A 13541-nucleotide genomic window follows, 5' to 3' on the forward strand; every position below is an offset into this window, starting at 1 on the left:
AAAACGGTGCATATTTTCGGAACTAGCGGCCCTCGAGAGGTTTCCACGCCTTCCAGCAATCCAGTACTTTCTTTCGACTCTCCGACGCGACGGTTTTATGGTTTACGAACACGGCCGATCATTATTATCGACGAATTTCGGGAAATTGCCAATCGGAGATTTTCATGTGAAATATCTGCCATGTTACTAGCTTAAATTCGGGAAATTGGCAATGGATTACTTTCATGTGAAACACCGGGAACTCGTTAGGTTGAGGAATTTGTTTCATTTTCGAATCATCTAGGCGCAATACGAAATCCGGACGGATTTTTCGACGAGCAAATGTTGCGTTAATTAAGCGGAAGAGAATAAAATTTTAGTAATTGCTTTATATATATATATATAATTTAATTATTGAATGTTGCTTCAACATCAAAGGTCATTAGCAACACGGTACATTTTCTTACAATATATTATACATATTTGTATCCTTGATATACTCGGCAAGACAGGCGATATACTCCTTAGAACTTAACAGAATGGGTAAGGATCTAGGCAACTTAGCATTTTTCCTTTCATTCTCATATTTTTTGCATTCCATTATTAGGTGGTTTATGTTAATTGGTACTTTACACATATCGCAGATCGTATTTTCTTTCTTATTTAACAAAAATGAATGGGTTATTTCTGAATTGTGCTGTTGTATGCTCGTATTACCTAATAACTAGACTGCGGATCATTATGCAAAATAAACTTTTTACACACCAATTGCAATCTATAGGAGGTAAGTAAAAATTCATTTTCCTCATTAATCATTTTTATATGTTAAAAATGGTATATCGACACTGTTAAACTACTTTAATCTTTTTACTGTTTTGAATTACACCTACTCATTTTTGTCATAAATGCATCAAATCCGCAGTCTAGTAATAACATTAAACATGTGCATCGGGGACAGAACTTTTGAAACAATCCAATGCACTATAGCTTGACTGTGGATTTTGTTGATTTATGATAAGATCGACTAGTGGAACACTAAATTATGAAGACGTTAGGATTAATACAGTTTAACACGTTGACCGCCATGTCACCCATATGTGGGTGACGGAATTATTTCTACAGGTTTTTGAAGGAATTTTTACGTTAATATGTTCATCGTACCAAATTTGATTAGGATCTGTAAAATGCAAGAAAGTTGGGGGACTACTCATTGTCATACATTAAATTTTTTTCAATTTTTATCCCATTAAATAACTTACTTTGATTTTATGGCTTTTTGAGGTTTCTAGTATGGCAGTCAAAGTGTTCATACAGTTTAATTTCTGTTTCTTACAGTTGATGTGAATAACCTTTATTTTGCCTGATGTCTAATTACAACAGTGTCTGAAATTTGAAACTGGCGATTCTTTTGAATCTTCTAAAATTGGAAATTAAGCATACAAATTCCGAACACTGTTAATTTGTTCATGAAAATTTAGTGGCTATACTGCGTAAAAATGTACGAAGAATACTATGTCAATTTTGGCAGCACGACTCTTGTCACACGGTAACCGTAAAATCAAACGTTAGGCAGATGTCTGCTTGGAAACGGAAAAGGAAAATTAATATGAACGAGTGCGCCCAGAGAGGAATAAATCAGTTGTAGCGAAACGGTAAAAATGGATTTGGAAAAATATGATTTTCGTCATAAAATTGGCTGGCTTTTCAGTCGACAGAGATCAGATTTTACGAACACCGAATTTATGTGATTTCAGTTAAGGCTGTAGAAAAGCATCAAATCCAGCTACCTGTAAAATTTCAAACAAATTGAGTCCATTGGCCTTTGTGACATCGTGTGTGCCAATTAAACGAGTCTCGCTTTGAAAAAAAGTATTTAGAGTTTCGCGTATTGTTTTGCGGAGGATGCACGGGATGCAGTTTATTTCAACGACTGCAGCAGCATTGTCAGTTCTCGAAATGTGATTATAATACTTTAAAACTGCGTTGCAAAGATGTTTAAGAAAGTTCGAACAAAAACTTTTCGAGCGTTAAATTAGGACCTTTTTTACTTGAAGATTTTTCATTCATCAACTAAATCGACGCGATTGAAGCTAAATTAATGATCGAATGCGTCTGCTTTATACGAAAATAGTATGGGCGTGTATTTTTGGAATTTATATCGATCCCGAATACTTAACTTTCCATCGTTATTATCGTTTCGTAATTCTTTAATTAATTTTCTACTCTTATTCTTAGTAAATGTAATTAATTTTAAAATCAGACTTCATATTGAAAGATCGACGAATCAGACAGAATCAGATTAATGTTAAGAGATGAGCGATGGATATGCACTATATATCCACAATCCCACGAGCCATGTATGGATTATGATCATTTTAAATGAAAAGTTAATGAGTCACGCGAGACTCAAGACAACAAGTACTAACAATCAAAATGATCTTGAGAACCGTATTAAACCTAGCAGAATACTTGAATGAAGACTTTTTACCACTGCTCTTAAAACAGCCATTATCGTTATCTGCGTTCATGCTTTAATGTCTGGACTTGTAGGAAACAATGCTACGTACATAGCAGACATAGATTATCGTATACACCGCATCATACGCAACAATAAACTAGAAGGGATCGTTTATAAATTAAAAACTTCTTCACAAACAGAACAAAATATACTATAATCCGCCTTCTCTGTCGTATATCAGTCTATAATGGAAAAATTGCCGCAAATACCTTTATCCGCTTACCCTATCATTTTCCGAGGGTATAATCCACTGTAATAGATGCGAATAATGCATTCTGATACGCGAACTCTCTTGCCTCGGGTTTTTTCAAAAATATCGACTCTCACGTTTCGTTAATTACTAGACCGTCGATCTTCGTGGAAAATAAGAATGGGGTCTGCGTCAATTAAGAAATAGGAGCCAAATAGTACATTCTCTCCAGAACGATTTCAATAAGATGAGAATGAAACTTCGATGTTCTGAAATTCGCGATAAGGTAGAGCGACCACATTACCGACAAAAATCGGCGAAAAATGGTTTTACGTGCACTTAGCTTCTCGCCCTTGTATGAGAATATTTTTCGCTGGGAAAGGGCTCGTTCGATTATGCAGACATTTGGTAATATAAGCGATAGAAGTAGGCTAAAAGTTAACGATCTGCCGGGTAATTAAACAGAGCCGGGTTGCGTCGCGCGAGGCTTAAAGAACGACGAACGGTCAACGGGCTTAAAAATTAATACGAAATTAGTGTTGACGCGGATGAGAACTGATTCAGACGCGATCGACGCTACATTAATTAGTAGGTGTGTCTGTTTAATTTTGCAGGGTCCCGCGGGGAACACGACGGAAATTCGAGATGCTTGACAGCCTATGCGTGAAACACGAGCTATCGCCTATCGATATGCGAAATTTCGAGTGGATTCGCGGACTGGTAGGATTGACTAATGCATAAACAAACTCGGTGACGGTGCGCATCTCGCTTTCGCGAATTAGTCGTTCCGGATTATAATAAAATCGCAACGGATGACGAGCAGATTGAAAACGAGGAGAAACTGTGAGAACGATAAGAGCTCCGATATCGATGCAGAACCGATGAAGAATCGATGCGATGCGCGGCCGACAAAAGAATCGACTGTGGAAGTGCAACCGGAATCGATACCCTCGCTGACTTTGGTTCTTTACAACTGTTATAGAAAATAACGGTTGTTCGAAGCTGTTTCTAGAACCGGAACCGATACCCTAACAGCTTTCAGCCGTTGGCGCTTAGCTCCCCTACAACTTGTGATCGGTGGAATACGTGTTATCACCGGTGGTCTGCCGATCGGAAGTCGGAACGCGTTCGAATGATATACCGAACGCGATAGTTCAGTGAAGTGATACATCAAGACGCTATAATCGTGTTATGCTAATCGTCTTACGCGCGCGTCATCGTTCCGGCTATAGTGCGGCGCTAGCTGCTGGTGACACACGCTGCAAGGTCTTCTCGTTGATAAAAGACAGAGACAGTTACGAACGAGGGAAACGAATTAAACGAAATCGCAGAGCAATCGCGTTACCAGTCCAGATCAGCAAACCAGAAATCTACAGACAGGACACACTGTATTTTCTATTTCTTCATTTACGCTCGTACGTCGCAAGACGCAAATTAAGATTACAATTTATATGCACCGGTTCGGATTAGCATACTGGAAATCTATGCGGGGGAAAATGCTCTCCTCCGAATCCTTTAGTCAAGCTTGTGCGTTGCAAATTACAAGCTAATGCTTCGTTCATCTGAAAACAGAAATATCTCGCACCGAAGTTACGAGACTTTGTTTTGAAAAAACTGTTCGGTATGAACGGAACAATCGTATCGTGTAATTTTTCCACAAATTTGGAAAATTCGAATTTTACCAGAAATCCCAAGAAATTAATATGACTTTGAAATCCTCCTACCTCGCCTTCCCCACCACCGCCATTTGATTGTTCCCTTCATACAAAAGTGACAAAAAAATTCATCTTTTTCAAGGTTATTTCAAGGTCGCTTCGTGTTTTTGAAATTAAATGCCATATTTTTGTTTTGATCTAACGATAGAAAAAAAAGAACAAGTTCAGTACAGAAAAATAAACAACTATCGTTCGCCGTTATTTCAAGGTCGCCTCGTGTTTTTTAAATGAAACGCCATACTCTTGTTCTGCTCTAACGATAGAAAAGAACAAGTTCAGTACAGAAAAATAAACAACTATCGTTCGCTCCATTAAGATCGACGTAAATCCTCTTATCGGACATCATGCGAACAGCAAACGATTGAAACAGGCTGCTGAAAGATCAGAATTTCAATGGAACGTTTATAACTCCGGATCAAAACGGATAACACGTGAATAAAGTCAAATCGAGTAAATTTCATTTGCGTGTACAAACATTTTTGTGGACGTTGACACCGACACACGTATCGTCGTTCATGAAATTTGAAAATGCAGTCCTCTCGATTAAAAACGCAGTACGCACAGCGGACCGTTCGAGGTTCGATTCTACAATCGAACAAAAATGTCCGTTTCTAACAAAGACACGTTCGAAAGAGGTTCGAACAAAAAGAAGCAGAGTCATTTGTCATTAAACAACGGCCGGATAAGCGAAACGCGAACTCCGCGGAAGGAGAAACAAAAGGACGTTTGTCGTCCCGACGGTTGTTCGACGCCGCGCACCTCTAAACTTAAATTAAATTTGCATCGCTTCAATCGGGAGAAGTTAATTCGGAATTCGATTAACTGGAAGATCCCCTGAAACGGATTGCAGTCGAACTTCGAGGGTCTACTGCAGCTTCTTTGCGTGTAAAAGATATACAATTTACTTGCAACTGACAAGAAAATTAGGGGTTGCATCGAGGAGTGAAACGTCGGAAGTTTTTGTTAACCGTCTTGACGAGTCCTCGCTTCCGAACAATGCATACCGAGCATACGAGCCGAGCCGAAAATTCGAGGCAGGCGTCTCTATCCTCGGGACTACGGCCGCGAAATTATAGCTCTCTACAATGGCCGGGTAGCATGCGTCAAAGCGGCTTCACACGCTGTCGTTTCTTCTCCCTTTTAAAATGTCACTTGGTCGGTTCCTCGTGGTCCGGCGCGGCGCGTGCACGCGGCGAAACGTCGACGGAATACGCGCTCGAACGTGGACGAGAATCGTCGTTATTTGCTCGAGATCAACGGAAAGAGGATCGGGAGGGGGGGACAGCTGATAAATCACGAGTTCATGCGCCACTTTCCGTCCTCTCGTTTTGCCCCGCTATTCTTCACCCTTGCCGGCATGACGGCGCGTTTCTACGACGTGCCATTATTAAGACGCTGGGCGCCGCAACGCTTCATCCCCCTCGCCCCCTCCCCTAAAACTCGCCCGCTCTCCCTCTCTCTCTCTCTTTCTCCTCTCGCTTTAGAGTCACCGAGAGCCACCCTTTGCCCATTGTCGCGCGTTCGACGATCGCGTAAAGAAGTTATCTCGGCCGTTGCGATTTATCGACAGCAAAGTTTACGCGGGATTTACGTTCCTCGAAGCGGTCGATGAAAACAGCCGAGTTTGTCTTGAAGCGGGCAAAGAGGAAAGTGGAAGTATCGGGACCGGCAACGAGCCTGCCTGCTCAATTTCTACCGATGCTTCTTCGGACGCTGTTTCGCACAGTTGCCAAGGCACCGGACCGTTTGCCGTTTCTGACGGTTAACGAGTGATACGTCTGCGTTAACCCTTCGGGGACGTCGTATTTCGAAATTGATTGCACAAGGTTAGATTGTTGGAGCTTTTATCGTGTGCTTTCTAGAATTTGAAGAACGAACAATGGATAGATGTACAGGATCTGCCGGAAAAGCGTGATTCCCAAGGTCGTTTCAAATAATTTTTTCCTTCACGAAAATATTCTCCGCGGCTTCGTTGCAGAGTTATCAACGAAAACACACGGACCAATCAGAGCGCGGTTACAGCTGACGGATTTCGGCTCGGCCAATGCCAACTCGTGCTCAACGGAACTTGCCGTCCGCTGATTGGTCCGCAAAGGAAATCAGGAATCAGCCCTTTCAAGGGAGCACATTTTTGGGACACCTTGTATACTCACCGGAACGTCAGCGAAACAAATGTTAAATATAGTCTGGAATAGACAGCGATTAAAATAAATTCCCACAGTAAATGTTGCGATTTGCAAATATAATTGATGCTACATTGTTCAGTAGGTTTCGTAGGATAATTGAAAAAACTTCGCAAACGAGGAAGTTGCCGCAAACGCAAGGGTTAATTTGTGTAAGGGAACATTTGGACAAGAGAATGATCGTCGTTTTAATGCGAACAAACGTAACGCAAACGCGGAATTGGAATACGTATCGGGCATGCAATTAAACGATGGCGTAACTACGGAGTATAGCTTCTACCTGCGATTTCATGAATCGCATTTTATAACCGGGAACAACAAATAGTAGCGTGAGTCGAACGTTCAGTTATCGATGGGATTATAAATAATATGTTTATTGGCACTGGTAATCCAGGTTTCATGATTACTTCCATACCTCGATGCAAAAATGAATCTCGCCACCACCTAACCCAGACCTAACCAATATTCGTCGGTAAGGTAGAAAATGATGCTAGTATGATAAAAAATATTGTCCAAGCCGGCAAAAATCCTTTTGGGAAACACGTTTTTAATGCGAATCGAGGCCATGTGCGAAATTTGAGCTCGATCCAATGTGACCGATTTTCGGAACTTCAGCCGCTACGAATTTATGAGAAAAATGGTCAGGTTCGATCTGAAGTGGTGAAAAGATTGAGAGAATTTAGGGAGATCGACACATTATTTTCAAGTTATTATAATTATTAACACTAGGTTTGCGGAGCACTAAAAATGACTATTTCACATTACTTTATCAAAATAACATGAATGTATCGATCAAAGTTCGTAGCCATTTTTTAAATAGTATGTACCCAAAGAAATCAATTTGTGAAATAATTGCTGATGGATGCATTTTTACAATCCCAGTATTTGCATTTTTAAAATATTAGAATCCGTCGTTTCGACGGGTCCCGTAAATCTAGTGTTAAATGAACCAGTGAATAGTCCTGAACGTCATCGATTATCACGAGAATGGCCCACCGTCCGAAGATTAACCCTTTGCACTCGGCGCTATTTTAATTCTAAAACTAAATTTTTCTTCCGTCTTAGAATATTTTCATTTTATTCGTACGAAACTGATCCGATTTCCACATATAATATTTAAATGTTTAGTAATCTATTGAATACAAATTTTGTAATGTAACAAATATTTTGTAATATTGTTTGTAATTTCTTTGAAACACCACTAGAAATGCTCGTGGCATTATTTCAGAGTCACCACTCGAGTGCTAAGGGTTAAGTAATCAACGAAGAAGCAAAAATATACTCTTATGTTGATGGTTCTTTTGTATCGTATAACAGACAATTACTCTTGTTCATTGGTTGTTGCGGAAAATGTCGCATTTCCCGGCAACATCCGAGATTTCGCGAGCATAAAAGGTACGCAGGTACGTCCGATAAATTTAGAGGGGGAGTCAAGACAGGCACGAGACAGTCTGCTACAAGTTGTTACGCCCATCGGCGGCATCAACGTTAATTCTTCTTTTATTTTTTATGCCTGATTAAAAATAGTGCCTCGGAGCGGCGAAGCTGCAGCCCGCGAACAGCCGAGCACAAAGAGAGAAAAGGGGTGGGGGAAGGAGGGCGAAACGATTCGCCGGCTTAAACGCGAGCAGAAAGGTGTATTACAAGGCTGAAGCGGGCTTTTTCCGAAAGCGTTCTCTGTGCTCCTTCGGGGCCGTTCCGTGTTTGAAAAGTTCTTTTGAAAATCCAAAGAGACTTTGGTCTTAACGGATAACCCGGGCGCAGTCGAACGAGAACTGAATGCAACCAATAATATTAAAGCGAAACACGCTTGGGTCTGTGATGCGCGGCCGTGCGGTTCTAATTAAAAACGAGAGAGAAAAATTATGGCATTCGCGAAGACCACACCGCGCGTACGAAATTTCAACGAAGCTTAATAATAATAATTAAGATAAACGGTCCTATTCGTGACCACGGCCCCACTGCCGACCAGTTGCCCCGTTGATGGTATTAAAAACGGCAAATAAACACTTGAGGCTTTTAAGTCACCTTAATAAGGTCGGTCGTTACATTCGGTAACGCGTGTAATTAACATAAATATTTTAAATTACACATCTTGACAAGACATCGCGAAGGTACTAATGAGCTGAGCATGGGGGATACATGTCTTCGATGTTATTTATTTAGTAAAACAAAAGTTTGTGATACCGTTAAATCACACGTTAACAAGACTCGACTGGCAAGCAAAATAGAACAAAGCAGCGTTTAACACATAATAAAAATTCTGAAGTACAACTTTTTAACATCGACCATTCGAGGTGTATACATGTATTTTAGTTGCAGAATTCATTTTCGAAAGTACACGAAACACGTAATCTAATGATAATAAACTTTGAGGTATCTATCGATAGGGAAATAATCATAGATCGTTGGCTTTTGAAAAAGTGTACATAGCAGGTAATATTTGCATCGTTTCGAGGAAAATACGGATTACGGCAACTAATTAGTTTTTATGCAATTTATTTAAACAATTCTTCCCATAGAACATTTTTACATTAGAATTTTTTTACATATTTTAGAGAACTAGTGAAAGATGAACAAATCAGTATTAGAACCAGATCGATAAAATATAATATAATAGAATGTAACACTTGTTTTATTTTTCACAAGTGAAGAAAAACCTATTCCAACTGCAAAGTTCTCGGCATATTTTGTCGTAATATAGTTTACGAATAATTTTAAGTCGACGTGCTGGGCGAGCTGTATTGTTGTTTCAAGCAGAAGAAATCTTTTTAATGTACTTTCCTTCTGTCATATTGTAACAATCATCTTTATACCTGAATTAAGACCTAAAGTTCTATAAAAATGTGACTCCGGCCATTTTGCCCTACATAGCTACAAATAGAATGGAAGAAGGTCTCTTCATTTTAATATTATCTTCCACCGTCAGAAACAAAGCGGACAAAGACTGTTGTTATCCTGCGAATACAATTATTTCAGAAACATTAACTTCTTCATTGTGTAGAAATAAACTGTATCAAATTAATAAGCATGAAACTTCTTTTTTAATTGATGCTTATTTTTCCGTTACTTGATCAAGTTTCGTGTATTACAGAAATTAAACATGTTTCGAAATATACTTTGAACAATTTATACGCCATAACCGTTTAAATAGATTACCCTAAATTGCAGAGGTTGATCGGTGATACAGGCGAAAAAGCGTGACTCCGCGTAAAGAAATTAAGTCGAAAATAAAATGTTTTCAACAGGGAGCTTTGCTTTCGGGAAATTCAATTTTGAAAATTCGACAAGCACGCGGCCGAACAGGATTCGCCTGACGCGTCTGTTCATGACAGAATTTGATAGTACTTCAAAACCTGATTCTCTCGAAAACAAAGCCTCGTGTGCACAAATTTTATTCTACATTTTCGACTTATTTCAATATACAGGATCACCCTGCATTCATTGCGTTTCCCTAATGCAAAGAGTTAAAATAATATTAAAAATATCGAGAAATAAACATTAAATATTACATAGTCTGCTTTTTCTCTGTTTTTGATATACTGCGAATTTGCAACACTAACATTTCCACAGTTCCACTCCTAAAATTTTGATTGGCCAGTCAATCACGAAATTGTTGAAAATATTATTCGTGGCAATTTAGAACGCAGTTGTGGACCAACTGTGACGCGAAATACTGCTGACTATTCTCTCTCCTTTGCGATAACACCTGACGAAAATAGTCCTGCAGTGCAATCTCTTATGGGACTGTACGACTCCAGGAGTTATAAAACTCGCAACTTATGGGAACCCTTCCATGAAGGACGGTGTATGTATGTATGTTGATTTTACGACGATCATCGGGTCCCATTCGCGAAAGTTTCATGTAAGAAACGAAAACCGGACATCAGCTTAAAATTTGCATTCATACTCGTACACTTATGAGAATGATGGTTGGCTTTCGGCACGACGCCGAGGGGCGATTTAATACGTCGCAGAGTATAACTACTGCTGCTCGGCCAAACGAGTGATGTTATCCGGAAATTGAGCTGAACCTGAACGAACATTCCCGGAAATGTTATACTTTGCTTTTGGGTGGTAAGGTCGCAAATAAATTCTACGTCACACAATGAGCTAATCACAGCCAGAAATATAAATACACTGGGTCCGAAAAGCGTTCGAATTTACGATTTTCGGAAAACTGATAGTTTCGTTAAAAAATAGTACATCAACGAACTCGGTCTTATTATGAAACTTGAGACTTCTGAAAAAGTTTTCTATGACGTAACGGGTGGAAAACTGAAAAAATGTTTTCCCTCGAAAATGCAATTGGAGATAGAAGCCTTCCATTTTCAACCATGCGAAGAAACCTCATTTTTGGAGCCGTTTTGTTAAACTTTAGATATATTCATATACCTCGACTAGATTTACTTTCTAAACTTTCGATTAGATTCACTTCTCGATATCTGTCAGTGACACGGGTCTTGATGTCATTCATCGTGCAGGAGTGATTCTTTAATACGCTAGAAGTTTTCTCACACTTCTGCTCGTATTTTTAAAGCCAAGATAACTGGAGTAGCTGTAAACAAAACCGGGTATCTTCGACGAGTAAACTTTTGCACGTAAGTATTGGAAGTGTTTATGAATTATTGCATGATATTAGCAGTGTTCTGCAATAAAGTGAAAACTCGAAGAAACTTTGCTCCATCGAACTCTCGTAAAAGAATTCACGAAAATAGCTTCTGTTACTCATCGAATTTTTTTCTGCCGGCGAACTGTAACTTTGAGAACAACCAACACTAAACTGTGTACTGAATAAATTCCTCCTATCGCCTAAATTTCCCATCATGAACGTGTACACACACGTGCACAAGACTAGAATTAATATAAATCGCTTTTTCTAAAAATGCTGAAAATCTCAAAAACCTATGCGATCATATTTTTCTGATAATTTTTGATTTTACGTAATGATAAATAACAAATGCAGGAGAATAAATATTGATATTTTCCTAATTCAAGTTAAAGGAGTTGTGTACTTTCCATTTTCTAAAATGCGAAAGAAAATTGTGTTAATTGATTGAAGAATGCACAAACATTGAGAAGGATTGATTCTATTAGAAAATATATTTTTCGTACGATCTATGTCGTTCAGTGATTAATAAAATAATGTAAAATTGTAGACTAATCGATTTTATGTTCTGTTTGCGTAAAAACACGTTGGAAACGGTACACGTAGCAGTCCACTATGTTAACACAGGTGAGATCGTTTTTCGGACAATGGAATCCCCGTTACGATGAACGATAAAACAATCTGCAACGGCATTAGATGCAACTGACGAGAATCTGATTACAGTTCTCGCACGCGTACTCGCTTATTACCGTTGCCGTTTAATCGCATTACATACACGTTCTGTTTGTTGCACCAATATTTCGGGCCGAACGATAAATCGGCCACAAAGTCTACCGTTTCCTAATGTTGTGCATCGAGTTCGGATTTGTTCGCCCTTTGTACGGATTATTGTTTCCTAAAACGGCACCCTTTCGCTCTGGGCGTGCAGGCGCGCGCACACACGGCGCAGCGCGTGGTTGATAAATAAATGAACGAAACACAATAGCCCAAAGTCAAATTCCCGGCCGCTTTGTTAAGCGTGTGCTCATTAAGTACTTACGCGACGACAAAAGATTTTCGGACTCCCGTGTACGTTACCGTGTTTTGCTAACTGCAACTTGCCAACGTAAACTGTTTAACATTTCAGACCCGGCGCATGCTATCGGTACACTAATACTGTTACGACGAAATTCAGATTTCAGGTCGCGTCGAATGTTATCACCGTACCGTGCAGTTATTCCCCATAATTCATAGTTTCGTCTACAGGGTGGTCCAATAACTTCGACCACCTTGAATATTTCCACTATTTGTAATAACACGACAAAAATTATATGTACAAAACTTGTAGAGGGGGAAATGTTGTAACGCCCACCGTATTCAAACTCGCCATATTCAATTCAGAAAATAAAATCTTGGATATTTTTATATGAAATTGAAATTAGATTTGTAATTTCGTCATTGAGAAGACTCGTTAGATTATGTCGGTGAAAAAAAAATCTCGGCTTTATTTTGATACGTAAAAATAGAAATCGAATCTGTACTTTCTTCTTTCTTTAAATGAACGATGAAAACAAGTGACAGCTAAAATATCTGCATTATAATGCAATCATATTTATGATATAATCTTTACGTTTATTGTGCATAATTTCCGGAAATCTTACAATTTATTCAAAGGGAAATTGTGTGGAAATAAAAATTGCGTTACGACCGGACCCATTCCAGCTTCATATATTCAAATAACCAAATTTTTCGATCACTTGTCAGCCATTTTCATGCAAATAACACGTCACAGGATTGACTCGAATAACGAACGGAATTTCATTCAAGTAACATAATAAAATAAGGATTTGTCCGAAAAAGAGCCATCTCTGTTTTGGTACAGCCTTGACCTCAATAAATTATTATTGAACGCAACAATTGACGTTGTCAGGTGTACCAAGAGCTATGTTTTATAAAATAAATACGATATACAAGAGATAAAAATGAAACTCATTAAATACGTTTAATATTTCTTCACAATCTGATGACATTCGCGACACTAATTAGATCTGTTTGTATCGTATAAATACAATACTTGGAAATAAGGTTCTATCACATATTATACTGAATTGTATAATATCAATTTCCCATTACGATCTCAGCTACCTCGGTTATTGGTCTGAGAATAAAGAAAATTGATACATAATATTCAGTCTATCAAATATCTGTAGCACAAATTCTACATTCAATACAGAAAGCGGATGTAATGAGTTATGCAAGAGATTGTAGATATAATAAATTCATTTAATAAATTTAATTATTCATACCGCCACGTACTTTCCGTATCTCTACATGTTTTGAGATCATTTTGGAGATACAAAATTCCTGA

At 38.7% G+C, this 13541-nt stretch overlaps 1 protein-coding gene across 3 annotated transcripts in view; it reads right to left on the bottom strand.

The window, feature by feature from the left end:
- The window catches only part of LOC143358470 (semaphorin-1A), a 592115-nt gene that overhangs the window by 214902 nt on the left and 363672 nt on the right, over nucleotides 1-13541 (bottom strand). The window lies entirely within an intron of this gene.

The sequence above is a fragment of the Halictus rubicundus genome, chromosome 10 (assembly GCF_050948215.1).
Source record: "Halictus rubicundus isolate RS-2024b chromosome 10, iyHalRubi1_principal, whole genome shotgun sequence".
Lineage (NCBI taxonomy): Eukaryota > Metazoa > Arthropoda > Insecta > Hymenoptera > Halictidae > Halictus > Halictus rubicundus.